The 20,956-nt window shown below is 43.9% G+C and overlaps 1 long non-coding RNA gene across 1 annotated transcript; it reads left to right on the top strand.

Moving 5' to 3' along the window:
• The first annotated feature begins 10,382 nt into the window (after positions 1-10,382).
• LOC134201783 (uncharacterized) lies at positions 10,383-12,251 on the top strand. Its single transcript, XR_009977044.1, has 3 exons — positions 10,383-10,665; positions 11,109-11,243; positions 11,958-12,251. It is a non-coding gene; the product is annotated as an uncharacterized LOC134201783 (long non-coding RNA).
• The last annotated feature ends 8,705 nt before the right edge of the window (positions 12,252-20,956 follow it).

The following is a 20,956-nucleotide window of genomic DNA, read 5'->3' as shown; positions in this document are numbered from 1 at the left end:
ATTGACAGTTATGGCACTGGCTAGGAGTGCCTTTTTTATGGGGGGCTTCGATGGCGATACCGGAGAGCCTACAGACGGTCTGTGTGTTGAAGATTTTCTTACCCTCGGGGGTAGGCTGGAGGGTGACTAGAACCATATTATATGGCTCCCTACCGCGACCGGTGTGCATACGGTGCACAGAATTCACTGGAAAGCCCTGTTCTAACAGATCGGCCTTGACGAGCTCTACATCTAACTCTTTAGGGATTCCGCGTATTACAACGCGGAGTTCGCGCTCCTCCTGGAGCGTATAAGTATGGAAACTTATACGTTCCTTACGGAGGTAAGAAGAGAGGGCCCTATGGTCGTCAGGTGTTTGAACCTTAATTTGAATGGCGTTCGCGAGGTTACGGGCATTCGTGAAATTTATATTTTTGGCCTTAAGGGCCAGGCAAACTCGATCCCAAGCTGCCTTCTCCTGAAGGATAACCGGGGGAGGGGTCTGGGTTTTATTTTGTGCCACCGGACGCGGCGACGGAGTGGCACGGGCTGGGGGCGCAACGGGAGTCTGAGGGCGGGGGCGCGACGCGTTCACGGCTTTGCTAATTTTAGCGGCCGCGGGAGCTCGAGACTCCGCGGCACGCTTCTTACCCTTCTGTACCAGGGTGAATCCATCCGTCGATGAGGCGGGGGCGAGGTCGACCTCCATGTCCGAGTCAGAGTCGGAGCACGAGGAGGCGGGTGCAGGCGACCTACGGGCAAGTGTAGGTGTTTTAGAGGGCGCGACGGAGGCCGCGGATGATCGCTCAGCTGAAACGATGGTCACGGCGGACGACGCAGCAGCTTTTCTCGCCAGTATAGGCGACACGGGAGCGGCAGGCACGACAGAGGCTGCGGTGCTCAATGCAGAAGCTCTGCACGCAGGTACAGGCGACGCAGGAGCAGCGAGCGCGGCGGAGTCCTCGAGAGGGCTCGCAGTGTCATTGGCCTTGAAGGCCAGAAACTCTGAGGCGAGCTGTGGGTGGCGAAGTCGGAGGAATTCCGCGAATACAGCGTCCATGATCGCTGAGTACCCAGGTGGGGCGGCCCCGGGTCTTGAAACACTCGCCTTGCGGCGAGGCCCCAACTACTCGGACCTGAGCGGTTCTATTGAACACAGGTGGCAATGCGGCGCGATTACTACAGGACAAAGAAAAAGCACAACAAAACAGAAATTACAAAAAGAAACAAAACAAATAAATACTTGCAGGAAAACACTTTGTCGGCAAATGTTCCACGAACACAAAAATAACTAAAACAAAACAAATAAAAGCTTCCAGGAAACACACTTGGTCGGCAGATGTATCACGAACACAGGCCGCGCGAACAATGGCCGGGCTAACAAAAGCCGGGCGAACAAAGACCGGGCGATCGAGTGGACGATGAGCACGTCCGCACGTGACGGGTGCCTCTATCGGAATGTCGATCAATCCGTTGTTTAATTGCAAAGAATTGACGCCTAAAATTTGATTTTTATTCATTTTATTATTTTTATTTTTATTTTTTTTAATTTATTTAATATATTTTGTACACACAGCTGTTAGAAAAGACACGTCAATAAGGATACAGAGTACAAGGGCACTACTTATTTCATGCTGAAATCTCTTCCAGTAGGCCCGCAAAAGGAAAGAAGAATTAGGAACACAAACCTAGTGCATACAGTAAACATTACATATAATAATATATACATATAACAAGATACAAAACAATATATATACATACAAATACACACACACACACACATATATATATATATGTGGGATCGCGGTGCACAATGAAATTAGTGAATTTGTTAATGTTTATTTAATCATCAGTTCACAAAAATATACGTCTTTTCTTGATTCGTCTTAATCAATCTGTCACTTATACTTCATGCACCATCTGTCATCTGTCAGGTCGGTGTGGCCAATGGTTACACCTAAATATTCCCACACGGCCGTCCTGCTCAGTCGTCTGTCCCAGATGACTCGTACTCGACAGCATCAGCAACCCAAGGTTTCATCATATCAGCGGAGCTACTGGTGTGATGGGGTCCTTCACCTTGACCAATCCTCTGGAGATCATAACGGTCGTTCCTCTCCTTTTTCATGACTTCATAAGGTCCTAAGTATCTTGGATGCAGTTTGTAGCCTTGCACAAATTGTGTCCTCTTGATAGCAACAAGATTTCCTACTTCATATTCCCTGGGTTTTCTTCGTCTTCGGTTAAAATTTCTTCTATTCTCATCTTGAATTTTTTGTATGTTCTCCCTTGCTTTCTTCCTCAAGTCTTCTCTTTCATCACAGAAAAATTTAAGATTCTCTTCATTAATTAAATTGTAGATAGCTTCATTTTTATTATTAATTTTGACTCCTGTCAGTAATTCAAAGGGTGACATCTTAATGCTTCTTTGAAATGAACCATTTAAGCATCTCTGGATATTACTGATGTGTTTGTACCACTTGGTGGGATCATCTGCTGATAATTTACTTAGAGCATCAATTATTATCTGATGGACTCTCTCAACCTGACCATTGCCTCTAGGTTGGCCAGTAGTAATAATGTGATGTAAGATTCCTTCAGTTTCACAAAATTCTTTAAAAGTGTTGGATGTAAAGGAGGTACTTCTGTCATTAATAATCCTCTGTGGTGAACCAAAAGTCTGTTGTTGAATCTTCAGTTTGTCAATAACTTCATCAGTGGACAAAGTCTTTGTTGGGTAAATCCATGTAAATTTTGTGAACCCATCTACAACTGTGAATATGTACTTGTAATTCTTATTTGTTGATGTCAACGGTCCCAAATGGTCAATATGGTAAGTAGATAGTGGTATGTCTCCTTTGTCTATGGCATGCAGAAAACCTTCGGATTTTCCCTTTTTATGTGAAATTAAAATACACTCTATACAGTTTTCTAATACTGATTTGATCTTATCTTTCATGTTTTCAAAGTAATAGTTTCTGGAAATCAACTCTTCTGTTTTGATTAATCCAAAATGTCCCTTGTCATGATTTTTTCTAATAATTTCATTTTGCATTTTCTTAGGTACCACCATAAATTTTTTTCCATCTTTTATTTTCCATAATATTCCAGCTTCAATCATAAAGTCATCATAATGTTCTTTTTCTAAGACCTTTTTAATCAGTTTTATTTTTAGGTCATTATCTTGTGCTCTACGGAGGCGGGCGGTTATGTCGGTAAGTATAAAGATGTTTTCTACAGGCTGTCAACTGAGAGCGTCAGCATGTTTCATTCTTATTCCAGGTCTATGTTCAATGCGGCCGTGTCCAAAATGAGAGCGAAGGACACGGCCCCCGGCCCTGACGGCGTTCACGGCCGGGTCTGGAGCTTGGCCTTCGAGGCCCTAGGGGACCGGCTCGGGGGGCTTTTCGAAGCGTGCCTCGAGTCGGGACGGTTCCCGTCGAAATGGAAGACGGGCAGACTGGTCCTTCTGCGGAAGGACGGGCGCCCCGCGGACTCACCCGCGGGCTATCGCCCCATCGTGTTGCTGGACGAAGCGGGCAAGATGCTCGAGAGAATCGTCGCGGCCCGCATCGTCCGGCACCTGACCGAGACGGGTCCCGATCTTTCGGCGGAGCAATACGGCTTCAGGGAGGGCCGCTTGACGATCGACGCGATTCTGCGCGTGAGGGCCCTCTCCGACGAAGCCGTATCCCGGGGCGGGGTGGCGATGGCGTTATCCTTAGATGTAAGGAACGCCTTCAACACCCTGCCCTGGTCGGTGATCGCGGGGGCGCTGGAGTATCACGGCGTCCCCGCATACCTCCGCCGACTGATCGGCTCCTACCTCGAGGGCAGGTCGATCCAGTGCATCGGACACGGTGGGGCGATGTACCGCTTCCCCGTCGAGCGCGGTGTTCCACAGGGGTCTGTCCTGGGCCCCCTGCTGTGGAACATCGGCTACGACTGGGTCCTGCGGGGCGTCATACGGGGTCCCCTCCCCGGGCTGAGCGTAATTTGTTACGCCGACGACACGTTGGTCGTGGCTCCGGGGAGGGACTACCGGGAGTCTGCCCGTCTGGCGTGCGCAGGCGTGGCACACGTCGTCACTAGGATCCGACGGTTGGGGCTCGAGGTGGCGCTCGACAAAACCCAGGCCCTGTTATTTCACGGGCCGGGACGAGCGCCGCCTCTGGGTGCCCACCTCGTGATCGGAGGCGTCCGCGTCGGGGTCGGGGTAACCGGTCTTCGGTACCTCGGCCTCGAACTGGACGGTCGGTGGAACTTCCGCGCTCACTTTGAGAAGTTGGGCCCTCGGCTGATGGCAACGGCCGGCTCTTTGAGCCGGCTCCTTCCAAACGTCGGGGGTCCCGATCAGGTGGCGCGCCGCCTCTACATGGGGGTGGTGCGGTCGATGGCACTATACGGCGCGCCCGTATGGTGCCACGCCCTGACCCGCCAGAACGTCGCCGCGCTGCGACGTCCGCAGCGCGCAATCGCGGTCAGGGCGATCCGAGGATACCGCACCGTCTCCTTCGAGGCGGCGTGCTTGCTCGCCGGGGCGCCACCCTGGGACCTGGAGGCGGAGGCGCTCGCTGCCGATTACCGGTGGCGTAGCGACCTTCGCTCTAGGGGGGAAGGGCGCCCCGGCGAAGGAGTAGTTCGAGCGCAGAGGCTCCAATCTCGGCGGTCCGTGCTGGAAGCGTGGTCTCGCCGCTTGGCGGACCCGTCGGCCGGCCTCCGTACCGTCGAGGCGGTCCGCCCGGTTCTCGCGGACTGGGTGGGCCGCGACCGCGGATGCCTCACCTTCCGGCTGACGCAGATGCTTACCGGCCACGGATGTTTCGGCCGGTACTTGCACAAGATAGCTGGAAGGGAACCGACGGCGCAGTGCCACCACTGCGCGGACCGCGACGAGGATGACACAGCGGAACACACGCTGGCGCGTTGCTCTGGATTTGACGAGCAGCGCGCCGCCCTCGTCGCGGTCATTGGAGAGGACCTCTCGCTGCCGCGCGTCGTGGCTACGATGCTCGGCAGCGACGCGTCCTGGAAGGCGATGCTCGACTTCTGCGAGTCCACCATCTCGCAGAAGGAGGCGGCGGAGCGAGAGAGGGAGAGCTCTTCCCTTTCCGCACCGATCCGTCGCCGTCGAGCCGGGGGCCGGAGGCGGGAATACGCCCGTACGTCCCGGCCCCTGTAGGTGGCGGCCTCCCCCCGGTGAAGGTCAAGGGGCGACCTGAGGGGGTGAGGCCGCGCGGCGCGCTACCAGCACTCTAGCGCGCTGCCGTGGAGTGAATAGAGCGACCGGTCGACGGTGTATCGCGTCCCGACCCGGCAGGCTGGTTCTGGTCCAGCGGGGTATTCCGGAACACCAGCGGCACCGTCTGGGCGGCCCGACGGGCTGCCGTACCGAGACGGCCGACGTTTCAGAGCCTTCGATTCGCCTCGAAGGCTCCGTCGGCTGGGCGTCCTTGGGGTGAGCCGCGCCGTCTGGTTGTAGTGTTGACCGCGGTAGCCCCCCTACCTCATCCGGGTTCTGACCTCGGAGGGGATCGGACGTCGGGTGTAAGAGTGCAGGGGAGTCGTTTAGTGGGTGGGTCCTAAAATCCATGGGCCCGCGGTCTGCTCACAACACCATGCAGATCGTTGAGTCTCACATACCCCGCGCGCCCCTTTTGCGCGGGGACCTCGTAGGAGGTTCGGCCCTCTACCCGAAAAAAAAAAAAAAAAAAAAGGTCTATGTTCAATAGTGTAATTATATTCTTCAAGCAACAGAGCCCAGCGTGCTACTCTTGGAGGTAAGTCTTCTTTCTTTAGAGTTGTTGTCAGAGCAGAGCAGTCAGTGATGATTTTGAAATGGATTCCAAGCAGGTAAACTCTGAATTTCTTAATAGCTTCAACAACAGCTAAAACTTCTAAATAGTAACTATGATACTTCTTTTCTGCAGGTGATGTCTTCCTACTCATGTAGTAAACTGGATGCATCTTATTATCTTTCAGGTTTCTTTGTAATAATATAGCTCCATAGCCGTCAGCACTTGCATCAGTGTGGAGTTCAGTTTCTAAGTCTTGATTGTAGATCTGCAAAACTGGCGATTGGCACATAATAGTTCTGAGGGTTTCAACTGCCTTCTCACATTCTTCGTCGTAATTGAAAATAACACCTTTTTTCAAAAGGTTGGTTAGCGGTCTTGCTATAAGAGAATAATTTTTGATAAATTTTCTGAAATATCCTGTAAGTCCAAGAAATGATTGTAAAGTCTTAATATTGTGTGGGATTGGAAAACGAGCAACAGCAGTCACTTTCTCTTTTGATGGACTGATTTTACCATCCTCAATGATATAACCCAAATAGTTAATTTTCTTCTGCATAAATTGACATTTACTCCAGTTGAAAGTTAGTCCATATTCTTCAGCTCTGTATAAAACTTTTTGTAACCTCTCAATACCTTCTTTAAGAAGTTTAAATGGCAGGATCAAATCATCTAAATAGGTCAACACCACACCATCTAAGATCAGGTCCTGAAATACATCATTAAGAAATCTCTGGAACACAGAGGGTCCAACGGAGAGACCAAAAGGCATTTTTTGAAATTCGAATTGGGCACGAGGAGTCACAAACGATGTATACTTCTGGCTCTCCTTGCAAACATTAACATGAAAAAATCCATTTTTCAGGTCCAATGTTGTAAACATTGTAGCGTCTTTCAACCTGTCTATCTGGTCTTCTATGAGTGGAAGAGGAAATCTCTCTTTGATTATCTTTTTGTTTAGTTTTCGATAGTCGACACACAGTCGATATCCTTTATTCTTCTTTTTTGCCAGTACTATTGGACTTGCAAAGTCTGAATTACTTGGTTTAATTACACCATCCTTTAGCCATTCCTTAATTTGTTTATCTACAATTTCCAGTTCTAAAGGTGATAGACGTCGTGGATTCTGGTACACTGGGGTTTCATCAGTAAGTAATAACTTTAATTCAACTTTGGATTCTTTACAACATTTTCCAGGGTCATATTCTGTCAGTATTTTCTCAATCTGATCTTTATATTTGAAATTTCCTATAATCATTGGTTCCTCAGTCTGATCCTCTAACATTGTGAGTTGTAAAATTCTTTTAGCAGAAATAACACCACTCTTAAAACTGAGTTCTATGTCCTGTAATATTGGGTTCCCTATTATTACATCAACTGGTATTTTGTCATCTTCGATGATATAGAACGTTGCTTCACATTGGCAACCATCAATCTCAGTTCTCGGAGTACATGAGCCTCTTGTATGCACCTCACAGTCACCAATGCCTGTCAGACTTTGTACTAAATCAGGGTGGTAGTTACAAGTGTCGCCTTGTATTTGAGTAAATGTAGATTCATTCATTAGGTTCACATCACTGCCAGTGTCAATAAGTGATTTTACCATAACATTATTGATCATAACTTCTTTGTAGGGTGCTTGGCTTTCATTCTCCTTGTTACATTTTATTTCTAGAGTCTTCTTTATATTTTTGGGACAGTCAGTTGACTTATGTCCAAAGTCATTACAGCGAAAGCACTTTATTCCTTTAGAGCAGCCTGAAGATTCATGATCTAGGTCTCCGCAGTTGAAACATCTCTTCTTAGGTAATGGTTTCTTCCATCCAGATGTTGTAGGCTTGGATGTTGTTGATTGATTATAAGCTTTGTTTGACGTTCGACATTTCTTCTTTATTTCAGCATATAAATCAAGTTTTTTCCTAAATTCTTTGATGTTGGAAGCTCCATATAGTATAGTTTTATTCATTTCATTGTCAGGGATGCCATCGATGATGTATTCCATTAGGGCGTCATCTTCAATATTTCCGAGTACTGCTAGTTCTTTGAGTTGCAAAAAATATTGTTGGTAGGTTTCACCTGGTTTCATCTTCCTATTTGATATGGTCTTGTGAATAGCTGCGCTGTTCAGATGTAGTCCAAATTCCTCTTTTAATCCCGTTTTTAAAAGTTCCCATGTAGTCGTACCAGTCAAAGATCTCAGGAACAATTTTGCTGTCCCCTTCAAAAGCCTTTTTGCGTAGATCAGTTTTTCAATGCCCGTCCATTGCATGAGATTAGCGATATCTTCAAAATCCTTTATAAACTTATCCACGCCGTATGCATCGTCACCAGAAACTGCAGTCATAGATTTTTCTAATTCGCAGAAGGAAATTTGTGGAGCAGGTTCAGCAAAGCATTCTTCGTCTTCTTTAGCACCCTTCCGAGGCATTTTACTATCAATAGAATTCTTTGTAAACGTCTTCACGTGAAATTTGAAATGTGAAAATACCCTCACTTTTCCCGTGTGCGTAGTCTTTGTTCGCAACTTTTGTACACTGATCACCGATCTTGATGTCGATTTCGATCCCGGACGATCCCCCAAAGTTTTGTGGGATCGCGGTGCACAATGAAATTAGCGAATTTGTTAATGTTTATTTAATCATCAGTTCAAAAAAATATACCATGACATGGGGTAAATTGGGATTCTGGGGTAAATTGGGACAAACGTGCGGAAGATTCTCAAAGTACTTGTAGCACGGAATCTACCTAATTTTCTTTAAGGTAATATTTATCAATGTATAGAAGAAATACCAAGTTAACTATGGAAGTACTAAACATGAGTTAAGTGGGTCCCAAAAATTCGTCAAATTAAATTTAAAATAGTGGTTGAAAAGTGCGTTTTAAAACAGCTTAAAGAACTTTTAAAAAAAGTAATATTATCGTTGTTTTTTCAATAAAATCACAGTTTAAATAAGTTTTTAATACACCTGGAAATATCACAACAAACGGTAAGTTGCAATATTCTTATTTTAAATATGACGGCGTTAACGATATTTATGTTATATAGCACGTGCAATAGGAGTGACTCACACAAGCAAGGTGCGCCGGCCGTGTCGTTCCACTCGTAAACAACAGCTGCAACAGAAGTGACTCATAAGCCAGCTGCACCGGCTAGTATAAAAAGGCGGAACGTGCCTTGAAATGAACATTCGTTCGACTGCGTTTGCCCGGTGCACTTACTACGTTGTTACGTTGTGTGATTCAGTGACTGTTGTACGTACTGGTTAAAGATTGGATAAGTGAAAGTGAATTAAGTTATCATATTGTTGATTAAATCAGGAATCAAAAAGTGACCTCCTTTTACTTGGTGTTTAACAAGATAATATCTACCCTCAAGCTTACATCAGAAGTGAGATCAGGACTCTACTCTCACTGGCGTGACGTGTTTGAACATGTTCGAAGTACAGCAAAAAAAAACATGATGCAGATCAGAATACTAGTAGTGGTACGCCACAAGAGCGTGAATGCAGCATACGTAAGTCGTGTAATAACGTCTCTGTTACCTCGATGGAAGATCTGAGCCACGAAGAAATCGTCACATCTTACGTTCTGGCTCATGTTGCCCAGTTTGACTGTCGAATTCATCACATGGCATTTACTAACGGAAATACAACACGTAACAAGCTATTGCAAGAAATTAAGGCAAGTGCAAATCTCAAGTGAAACTTCGATCGCAATAATGGATCTGTCATGACGAGTGGGTAGTTCCGACACGAATCGTTTTTAAGCCAATGACTACTGCTAGAGTTACATGGCACTAGTACAGTAAACCAGGACATGAGACTGTGAATTGTCGCTGAAATTTTAGAATCTACTCGATTCAATACCAATAACACTACACGTTCGATGACTTCGGGCTCCAGCAAGCAAGCAAGCAAACAAGAAAGCAAGCAAGTTTCCGTGGGGAAGAAAAATTGACACATCTGAAGTCGTCGTGACCTGTAAGATAAGACGTCCGGTGCGTTCGTGTCTGGCGATGCGGCGGTGTTCGGGTTCCGCTGGCGGATGCAGGTTTTTCCGGTGAAGTGCGTGCTTGTGCGTGCTTGACAAGTGTTCGCGGTTGGCTTCCTCAGTGTGGGAGTAACATCGTGTAAGAGAGGTGGAACCCGTAAAATTGTAGTTTGCGTGGTGGCTGGTAAGATTTGTTGCGGTAAGAAGTTTGCATGGTGGTAAAATGTCTTGTGAGTCTGCACAGGTAGCCGGAGGTGAGACTTCCGCGGTCGCGGCCCACCCAGTCCGCGAGAACCGGGCAGATCGCCTCGACGGTACGGAGGCCGGCCGACGGGTCTGCCAAACGACGAGACCACGCCTCCAGCACGGACTGCCGATATTGGAGCCCCCGCGCTCCGGCTGCACTTGCGCTAGGGCGCGCCGCCTCGTAGGAGACTGTGAGGTATCATTGAATAACTCTGACTGCGATCGCGCGCTGCCGGCGTCGCAGCGCGGCGACGTTCTCGTGGGTAAGGACGTGGCACCAGACGGGTGCTCCGTATAGTGCCATCGACCACACGGGTACCATCACCCTGCCTATTTCTACCGGGAAGCAGTGGTGTATTTTGGTTTGAAGGGTGGGGCAGCGGTTGTAACTATACTGAGACCTTAGAACTTCTATCTCAAGGTGTGTGGTGCGTTTACGCTGTGGATGTCTATGGGTTCCAGTAACCACTTAACACAAGGTGGGCTGTGAGCTCGTCCACACATTAATACGAAGAGCATAATCAAACGAAATTAGATACGAAGTTTAAAGGGCCGTTTAAAGTAGTTGAAGTATTGGATGGTGTCGATTTAATTTTGACTCTCACACATTCGCTTAAGGCTCGAGCTGCTACTTGCCTCACAAAAATACAGCCTGGTAAGATATCCTGGTCTACTATTAAAGAGATGCTGACAAAATTATCTAATGATGCAAGACCACTTCGACCTGGTTATTAAATTTGAAATGGAAAGCAAAAAGGGACCAGTTGAAGCCGGTATCCGGCTATGGCAACTTATAAAGAAGATTCCCGACGCTAATGTGCCAGAACAAATAGCCACCGGATTTGTTATATCAATACTGTCGCAGTGTGATGAAAGAATCCGTCGGGAATTGAACTCTGTCGTTATTACCACAAAAAATCGTCTATTTCACACATTACTTGGCTTTACCCTCAAAAGAAAAAACGAAGATCCTGATAAAGAACCAAAACGCTCTCGAAGTTTTTTTCCGTGGAAGCTGCCATTTCTGCGGAAAACCTGGGCATCGTGCCGAAGGGTGTTGCGACAGATACTGCTCTCAAACTTTTTTCGATATTCCAGCAAAACCTGAACAACCTCCTCATCCGTGGGCGCCCGGCTCTCGCCTGCAAGTCAGCTGTTACGTGTGCGGTGATGCGAGTCATGTAGCTTCTGGGTGTTCCATGCGCTACAAGAAGAAAAACGACACTGCTCCAGGTGTCTACCCGATGATATGTAGGCGAAGTAAAATGTCCCTTAGAAATAAGGTGACACTCTACAAAACTTGCATACGCCCCGTCATGACCTATGCAAGTGTAGTGTTCGCTCACGCGGCCCGCATACACTTGAAATCATTCCAAATTATTCAATCCCGTTTTTGCAGGATAGCCGTCGGAGCCCCGTGGTTCGTCAGGAACGTCGACCTCCATGACGACCTGGACTTAGAGTCCATCAGTAAGTATCTGCAGTCGGCGTCCATGCGCCACTTCGATAAAGCGGCACGACACGAGAACCCTCTCATCGTGGCCGCCGGTAACTACATTCCCGATCCTGCGGACAGAATGGAAAGCAGTCGACGTCGCCCAAAACACGTCATCTCGGATCCACCCGATCCACTAACGGTGCTTTTAGGTAATTCAAGCACCGGTCACCGTTCTCGTCGAACCCGTCGCTTGCGACGAAGGGCTCGACGAGTAAATTAACTCTCAGACACAGCCCACTGAGTTTCTCGCCGGATCTTCTCAGTGGGTCGCGTTTCCGATCCGGTGGTAGATTCTGCGAAGCACGACTCTTGCTAGGGTTCGTGTTAGCAACATCGTCAGGTTTGAGCCCCGTGAGCTCACCTACTAAAGTTAGGGTTACGCTGATATAGCCTCTCAAGGCTCTCAGCTTAGGTAGGAAAAAAAAAAAAAAAAAAAAAAAAAACTCCAGGTGCTGTGGCAGGTGCAACCAGAGACGTCAACGTGTGTTCCAGAGCTTCAGTGTGTTACAGATAAGTGGTTTTGGCTTCCCCTTTATGTTCCATTGAGGGTCAGAATGTAGTCTTATAAAACAAAGCCATAGTAATTTATTCAATGGTAAGAGGTTTCATGAACAAGTCACTCTTTGATCTGAAAGTAACTCGGACCAATCATGGCAAGAGCAGTTAGGGGATATTCAACTCGCCCTTAATAGTACACGTTGTCAAGTAACAGGGTTTACTCCAATAGAATAGATGTTTACCGTTCAGGGTAGTTCACTTGAAATATCTAAAGTTTCAACAGAGTGATAATCCCTTGGTTTAGTCGAGGCAAAGCTAAAGTCAAACTTTTTTCCGCTGGGGATTTTGTTTTCGTAAGTTGACCGAAAATGTAAAGGTCCCTTCAACATTACTGCAGTTATGGAAAACGATAGGTATAAATTGAGACATGTAAATAGTTCTAATAGAGTGTACAAATTTCCCCATGAAAACTTACGTGAAATACCTCGAGGCCCGTCAGGCCTACTAGAAATTTCTGAAAATTATAGTGACGATGACGTGACGGCGTACACAGATGGGTTAATTAATCTTGTTCATGAAACTGATCTTAATGATGACGACTCTATCACTGACAATAGAAGCGACATTTTTGTCCGTAAATAGCGATACAGCAAACATAGTCTGTGGGTAGTGATACAATGTCTGTAAGCTCAGGCACCTCAGGTGCAGGTGTTGGAAATGTAGAAAACGATGGTCGGTCTCGCACTATTTCTGAAGAAATTCCGTATAAATGTTCTGGTTTAAGAAATGTTTTAACAAAAGCTACCGTACATGCAGATTAAAAAAAAAAAGAAGAAAAAAAAGAGAATTGTATGTGGCTAGAGAGATGTTAATCCGGACTAGCAAAAAAAAAAGAGAAAAAAAAAAAAAAAAAAGAAAGTGTGAAGTCATTGAAGGGTCTGTCCGGTCCAATGGCTTGGCTATAGGGATTTTCATCCAGATTAGCCACAACAATTAGCTACAGGGATTGCGATTCGGTCTAGCATTATCCGGTCCAGTTCGAAAAACTGAAGGGATAACAATTCCGGTCTAAGTTAAAAGGGACATACTTACATACCTGAAGAGTTTTAAATGAACTGGCCCAGGTATGTAAGCAGTCTGAAGGTTATTTATAGCCAGTATAGGATTTTCTGAAGAATTATGCGAACCGAACCCTACTAGATTGTTAATATCATAGACCACGTTTTAAGTTGCATCCGTTAATGTCAGGATGAACGAACACGTTTGTTGTTCACAGACATACCATAAGAATGCGCGCACGAGGACGAGCGCACGTCAGTATGGCCGTGACGGCGTTAACGATATTTATGTTATATACCACGTGCAATAGGAGTGACTCACACAAGCAAGGTGCGCCGGCCGTGTCGTTCCACTCGTAAACAACAGCTGCAACAGAAGTGACTCATAAGCCAGCTGCACCGGCTAGTATAAAATCCGAACAAAAACAGTTTCACTGTAAAAAATTGCGCCAAGTCCACGTTTATAAAACTCATCTCAATAACATTTGCACTTTACAAAAAAAAGAAGACTTCAATAGCTTTCATTCTCTACAAAAATATGTGAAATACAAAAAAATACCAAGAAACCGTCATAAAGATGAAAAAATTAAAAAAAAATTGTTGAAAATTTAAAAATAAAAAAATAAAAATTTTATCGTACTTGGCGCGCGTCATTGAGTACCCCAAATTTTTCAGGATAAATGAACATCCTTTCAATGTTTAGAAATTTATAAGTAGGTCAACCTATGAAATGCATAAATGTAATTAATGAATTATTATTTCATAATAAGTTTTACAAAAGTTAAGTAAAATCGACATCTCATACGTATGTTATTTGAATTTTTTTCATTTCCCACTCATCTTTTATGATTTGAACTAAACACCCTCTCGTGTTCGCTTATACAAATACAAGCTACTTACGAGTCGATACGTATGTATACGTTGGCTTCAAAACATTTGAAAAAATTCTCAAAGATGTTTTTCAAAGGGTAGAAAAGAATAATAAAGTTTCAGCTGAATCTAAAGGGGTCGAACGCAAAAGTGGTCGATTTGGCATATAATAGCCCATAGGTATATAGTGAGAGCTGTTGAAAATTACCGTAGTTCTGTCTCAATTTCTCATAAAACGCTAACAAGAGCGAAAAAGATAACCTGGGTAACTTTTTCAGCTTTCACTGTATATTAAAGCAAAATGGTTTTTTTCTCGGGTTGAAATTCTTCCGAAAAATTTTGGGGTACTCAATGACGCGCGCCAAGTACGATAAAATTTTTATTTTTTTATTTTTAAATTTTCAACATTTTTTTTTTAATTTTTTCATCTTTATGACGGTTTCTTGGTATTTTTTTGTATTTCACATATTTTTGTAGAGAATGAAAGCTATTGAAGTCTTCTTTTTTTTGTAAAGTGCAAATGTTATTGAGATGAGTTTTATAAACGTGGACTTGGCGCAATTTTTTACAGTGAAACTGTTTTTGTTCGGATTTCATATCTTTTTGTTAAGTATTATTTTTTGCTCATTTATTACTAATTAAAAATAAATTATAAATATGTAGTCACTCAGCTTAAAAGCTAATGAAACGCTCAATTAATTAGTGTTTTAATGTTAGGTGCCCGACTGGCATGAGACTCTCGGGTTGTCAGTTCCGGTATCGACCGGGGACGCGTGTATTCTGCTTCAAAGTCTGGCGCGCACTAATTGGGGGTGCGAATGATGCAACAGATGCGCGGGCGCGGGTAGCGCGGGGTGGGTCGTCGCGGCACGGACCTGAGTCACATTCTCTTTGGCTGCTGTTGCCCCGCGAAACGGAACGTTGCGTTACATACTCCCCCTCCAAGTTGGGAACGCGTCCCGAGTCCAACTTGGGACTGTTAGTCTGAAGACGCGGCGGCCTTCCTCTTTGCCTCTTTGGCATAATTGGATCCGTACTTGAATTTGACGGAGAGTGGGTTAAATCCGCGGTGTGATACTTGCCGATGACATTGTTTGACAAGTCTGCTATGAAGTACGTTGTAGGACTAACTATTTTTACTACGCGATACGGGCCATCCCGTCGTGGCATGAACTTACGTGTTACACCCCTAGACGCATAAGCAAGCCATAACGAAGGAAATACTCTTCCAGTAGGACTCGGGAGCAAGCCACGGCGGTGGCATCAACAAGTGCGTAGAGTTCTACCCATCTTGTAGCTACATCCTCTACCAGGAGTACCCATCGCTCCCCCTGCTCTCCTTCTGGCAGTGGCCCGAACAAATCGATTGCGAGAAGCTCTCCTCGCTGTTGAAGCACAGGAGTGAGCCTATACGGCGGTACCGATATAGGCGGATGATCACCGGTATCAATGTGGTGCTCGGCGTAAAGGGTTGGGGCTCCCCCCACCCTAAAGATGTCTCCATTCTGCTGCAATAAATGTGATAGCTGCTGCCGTTCATCGGAGCCAAGCATAGAACCCTTATCATCACGCAGGAAGTCAGCAGTAGAAGCAAACATGCATGGCTTAGGGCACTCATATTCAATTGGATAGGTAACCCGTTTTCCCGAAAAATGCCAAGTGGATGAAGCAAAGTCAAGCACAATACCTGCCGCCACCAAAAAATCCATGCCAAGCAAAGTTTCATTATTTTGAGCATCTGGAAAAACAGTAAATTCAAGGGTTTCTGACCTTTCGGGACTTATCCTTACTTCTAGAGTAGTGAGCAAAACTCGGCGGGTGCGCGCGGAACCGTCTGCAAGCCTCACCCGACGCCTGGTTTCCTCACACGGATGGTTATGCTTTAACAGCAATTCATAAAGCAACGCACCGGTAACGCTACTCTTAGCTCCCGTATCCAACAAAGCATTACCTCGTATACCTAAAATTTGAACACTTAAAATTGGTCTTAACCTAACCTGGTGCTCAGTAGAGTTACTCTGGGCAACACTTTTCACATTAGAATTAATCGTCGAAAAATGTCCGACGTTTTCCATGGTCACACTATTTTCGTTCATCATGGTCACCCACCCTATCGCGGCCACTTGGTACCTCGGAATAACTATGTTTTGGTTCGGTACCACTCGAGTAACGCATCAGGGGCCTATTCCTAGAACTAATATTATTGTTTATATTATGATTAAGTCTAGAATAATTTTGAAGTCTAACCTTGTTATCAGTACCGAAAAAGCGCGGAGGAAGAATCGCCTTAAAATCGGTAGGATAATAATTATTTTCATTATCAACAAAACATTGTTTACGATTATTAATATAAATGGACGACTTTACGGTGTTTGAAGTGCAAGCTGTATGCAACGAGCTGCCGCGATGAATAGAGTTCACTGAACTTGACAGCTGTGTATTTACTTTACCAATAGGTAAATCGGATGTGACTGATCGGGTCCGTGCAGCGTCGACGGCGTAATAACTTCCGTTACACTTTGTACACTGAGACCGAGTAACACCTTTGGTACCACACCCGTAACACGAGGATACAGCTTGCGTATTTTCGTTGTCGAATTTCGTTTTTGACGCTAATTTTAAACACTCATCACGAATATGTCCGTACTTTTTGCAATAAACACAGAACAGTCTTTTAACAATCGACGTAGATGATACATTATCAGTGTTCGTGTAGCGAGGCGCGGGGACTCGAACGGTGCTCGGCGCAGCGCTGTCGTCGCGTGGCGGGCCGCCAGCCGCGCCCGAGTTGAATATTTTCCGCGGCGTCATCCGCGCGTATGTATGCTGCGAAGTCGAAGCACCGGCGGGAACTTCGCCTACGGTACTACCCGATGAACGTGGCGTCGCTCGCTGAGGATGATGAATAAATTCAGGCGGACTGGTCTCGTAGATGGAGTCCTCGATATGGCGCGTTTTCTTTAATAACGTGTCGTATGAAGTTATTTCGTCTCTTCTTAATTTTTTACGAACACGACGGTGTAGAAGGCCGTAAAGCATATCAATTTGAACTTTCTCACTAAGGTCACCAGGTGGGAGTCGAGCTAGTAGGGCTCGTGCTCTGGCAACGAAGATCTCCGTCTTCTCTCTTTGTCCTTGCGACATTTTGAAGAGCTCTAAGTAGACTCGATGGGGCGGTCTGCAATCACCGAAAGCGCTTCGTAACGATGATAAAGCGTCGTCCCAGGAAGTGATGCTAGCTTTAACGCCTTGCCACCACACGGCTGCATTTCCGGTTAGTAACATCGATGTCGTGTCCTACGTCAGCACAATCTTTGTATGATTCGACCGCGTCAAGGAAACCGTCGAGTGAGTCGCCGGGCGCTCCGCTGAACCGCGCCGTGCATGACGCGAAGTTCCCAGAATGGTGAGCGGGCGTCGAGGAAGGCGGCGATGTCGGCTCCGACGTCGGTGTTGCTGATGATTCGAGTTGAGTTTTATGCTCAAAAACTCGGTCGAGTAGGCGTTCGAATGCTGCCATTTGACTTTCTTGTAATGACGCCATGTTGTTTGCGGTAAATGTTGGCGTCGGTCCCGCGGTTGAACCAATTTCTTCTTCAACGTCTTGAAAATCGGATTGACGCCGTGACTGACGACGAGTACGTGTCGTAATTACGTAGATTCACTCCGAAATACTAGTTAAAGGGCCCGCGCTTGGGCTGCCAGTTTAATGTTAGGTGCCCGACTGGCATGAGACTCTCGGGTTGTCAGTTCCGGTATCGACCGGGGACGCGTGTATTCCGCTTCAAAGTCTGGCGCGCACTAATTGGGGGTGCGAATGATGCAACAGATGCGCGGGCGCGGGTAGCGCGGGGTGGGTCTTCGCGGCACGGACCTGAGTCACATTCCCTTTGGCTGCTGTTGCCCCGCGAAACGGAACGCTGCGTTACAGTGTAATAATAATCAACATCAACTTTTACAAATTTAAACCGAATTAAATTTTGTTTCAAATGTGAAGGGTAGATGACGCTGTTCTTAATTATTTCAGAATTTAAAATTAAAATCTGAAAACCTTGAAACATCAATCCGCATAAATGTAATTTAAAAACTACAGTAAGAGGCTTAAATAAAAAGCTGAACTTAACTCAGCCTTAATTAGAATTTTCTTCGGAATTCAATAGTAAAGTTCAAGTTATTTTGATGAAATCAAAACCGAAATAATCATAGCATCTTAAACAATCACCTACGAATAAATATTAGTTATTATATTATTTATTATTCGTAGACAATCACAACGGTTTTATAGTTTTGGGAAGGGATTTTTTGTAACGCCATCTCGTAAAGTATTTCGGTATTACATTACAAAACAAAATTGTTTCTCCAACAGTAACAACAGTACTTGCTTCGGCAGTACTTAAACTAAAATACTAACAGTAACAACATTAACGTTATTTAATGTATAAACCGTTCAATAAGAACTGCAAACTATCCCCTTGAAGCTACAGTTTATGTAGGAATAATGACTTTTTGGCGGGAACGTGAGGTGTGAAGTTGTGTGATTTGTTTTAATTTGTCTATTTAGTGTTTCTTCGGGTTTAAATGTGTAATAATAGTGGTTTATTAACTGTTTAATATCTGTGAAAGTGCACAAATGTGGGAAAATTAAACAAAGTCGCTGTACGTAACTTCTCGGTTTCCTCCAAAAAGTCCACTGAGATCTTAGTAAATGACCACCACCATTTTACTAAGATTATATTTCATTCCATATCATCTCATCTCATTTCATTTCATCCCATTTGATTAATGTCTCAAATTAATCATCTTCATTTCATTTCACTCCATAATATCACATTTCATTTCACTCCATAATATCATTTTTCATAAAAATATGAATATAAATTAAAATAAGACATGACCTAAAGGTCTCAGTTACCAGGTCATAAAATCCATTACAAATAGGAATAATTCCAGCGCACCCTGGCGGCCGTAGATTACCATTCTCGAATATTTATAGTCTGTGGCATGTCACTTTTTACATCGAAAAAAGTCAGGATCGAAATTTTTGAGCGAGCCATAGTTTGTGGTGATAAAATTAATAATTTCAAGTAGATTAATTGTTGTAATTGATATAACTAGTTAATATCAGTAAAATAAAGTTGTGAGTGATTGATATAATATACAATTTAGGAACCAGAAGTACCGTAGAATTAAATAAAATTTCGCAACCTCAAAAAACTGTTCTGCTCACAGTAAACACAGTCGGTAGTCTGGCGCTCCGTTTACAACGGGATTTTTTAACGGAACTTGGCGCCAGATTCTACCGAATCTGTGGATATTTCGACAAAATAAAAAAATTATATTTTTTCCTTTCTTTTTGGGGAAAATTGGGACGTATGTAGGGTAATTTGGAACGAGACTGGAAAAATTAGGGACGAGAAAACACAAAATTGGAACGCCAAAAGACAAAATAGGGATGGCTTGTTAGGGTTGTCACTGATATCTTATAATAGATTTCTTAGCCTATACTATCACTTAATTGCGTGATGTAAAGAAGGTTAATGTGTTTATCAGTTAGTTTATGTAAGTATTATAGGTAAAAGAAAAGTATATATATAATTACTTTTTTTTCGCGACATTTACCTTGTAATATCTGCCCGGTCGTATGTTCTTTATAGCAATAAAAAAAGTTAAAAGTTAAAAGAACTCAAAACTTTTGTTATTTCAGAATCTATTCACGCGTCGAATCATGATTTTGTTAACATTCACAACGAACACACACAAATAAAAACAGGCCTCAGATTTTAAATGTAACATTAATTAAAAATCCGAGATATCCAATTATGAGTGAGTGAATTAATTGAGTTTAGTTATTTCGCTTAGAAATAATTTCTTTTATTTTTGTTATTATTGGCAGTAATCAGATAAAGCTGTTTTTTAATCTTATTCATCTGATATCTTACTCTTGCTCAAAGATTATTTTGAAAATGTTGATTAAATAAAATTATATTATTGCATTTCCAGTCCTTTTGTTTTCAATTTTTTATTCTATTTTATGATTTTGTTTCAGAGTTGTGATTTTAAGGAAATTAAATAATAATTTTCTAAAATATAACATGCACATACTTTTTTTGATCATTGTATTGTTGATTATCATTCACGTCACATCGCTTCGGAATAGAAACCAGCTTAATTTACACTATGTTGTGTATTGTGCTTAAATTATGGATTGTATTCATCATTTCGGTCCATATAAATAATTATATGGCACCTACCTATATATCGCAGTACTGCGAGTTGACAACCCTTACAAATATCCCAATTTAACCCTTAACCGTGTCAATTTACCCCGGACGCTGGGTAAATTGGGACGGCCATTATTTTACCGATTATTTCTTTAAAATGAATAATTAAAATAATGTAACGGTTTTTATCACCTAGGTACGTTCAAGACTCAACTTATTTCTTTGGTTGAGCAGTGACTATTTAATTGGAACTATTTTAAAATTCAATCTGAAGGTCGATTTTGTCCCTATTTACCCCATTGTACGGTACGTCTTTTCTTGTTTCGTCTTAATCAATCCGTCACTTATACTTCATGCACCATCTGTCATCTGTCAGGTCGGTGTGGCCAATGGTTACACCTAAATACTCCCACATATATATATATATATATATATATATATACCATACACACATATACTTACTTTGTATATTATAATTATAAAAATTATATTATAATAATTATAATAATTATATACATTATAAAAATATATACCTAGTCAGGTCATAAATTCTGTCACATGTTTAATGTAAAATAATTGAAACAAGTTTATTCATTATGTAACCATTCATATACCAAAATGAACTTAACAAAACATAGATTCTTATGACACTAAAGCTTATTCAAAATGACCTCCGTGATTTTGAATACAGGCCTTCAATCTGCGCGGCAGTCGTCTATCGCAGCACGAACGAGGTCCATGTCAATATCGGCGGCTGCCTTAATCAAGGATGTCTTGAGTGACTCCAAATTGGGATGAGGC

The sequence above is a fragment of the Bombyx mori genome, chromosome W (genome assembly GCF_030269925.1).
Source record: "Bombyx mori chromosome W, ASM3026992v2".
In the NCBI taxonomy this organism is placed as follows: domain Eukaryota; kingdom Metazoa; phylum Arthropoda; class Insecta; order Lepidoptera; family Bombycidae; genus Bombyx; species Bombyx mori.
This window is presented reverse-complemented; position numbering and strand designations above follow the sequence as displayed.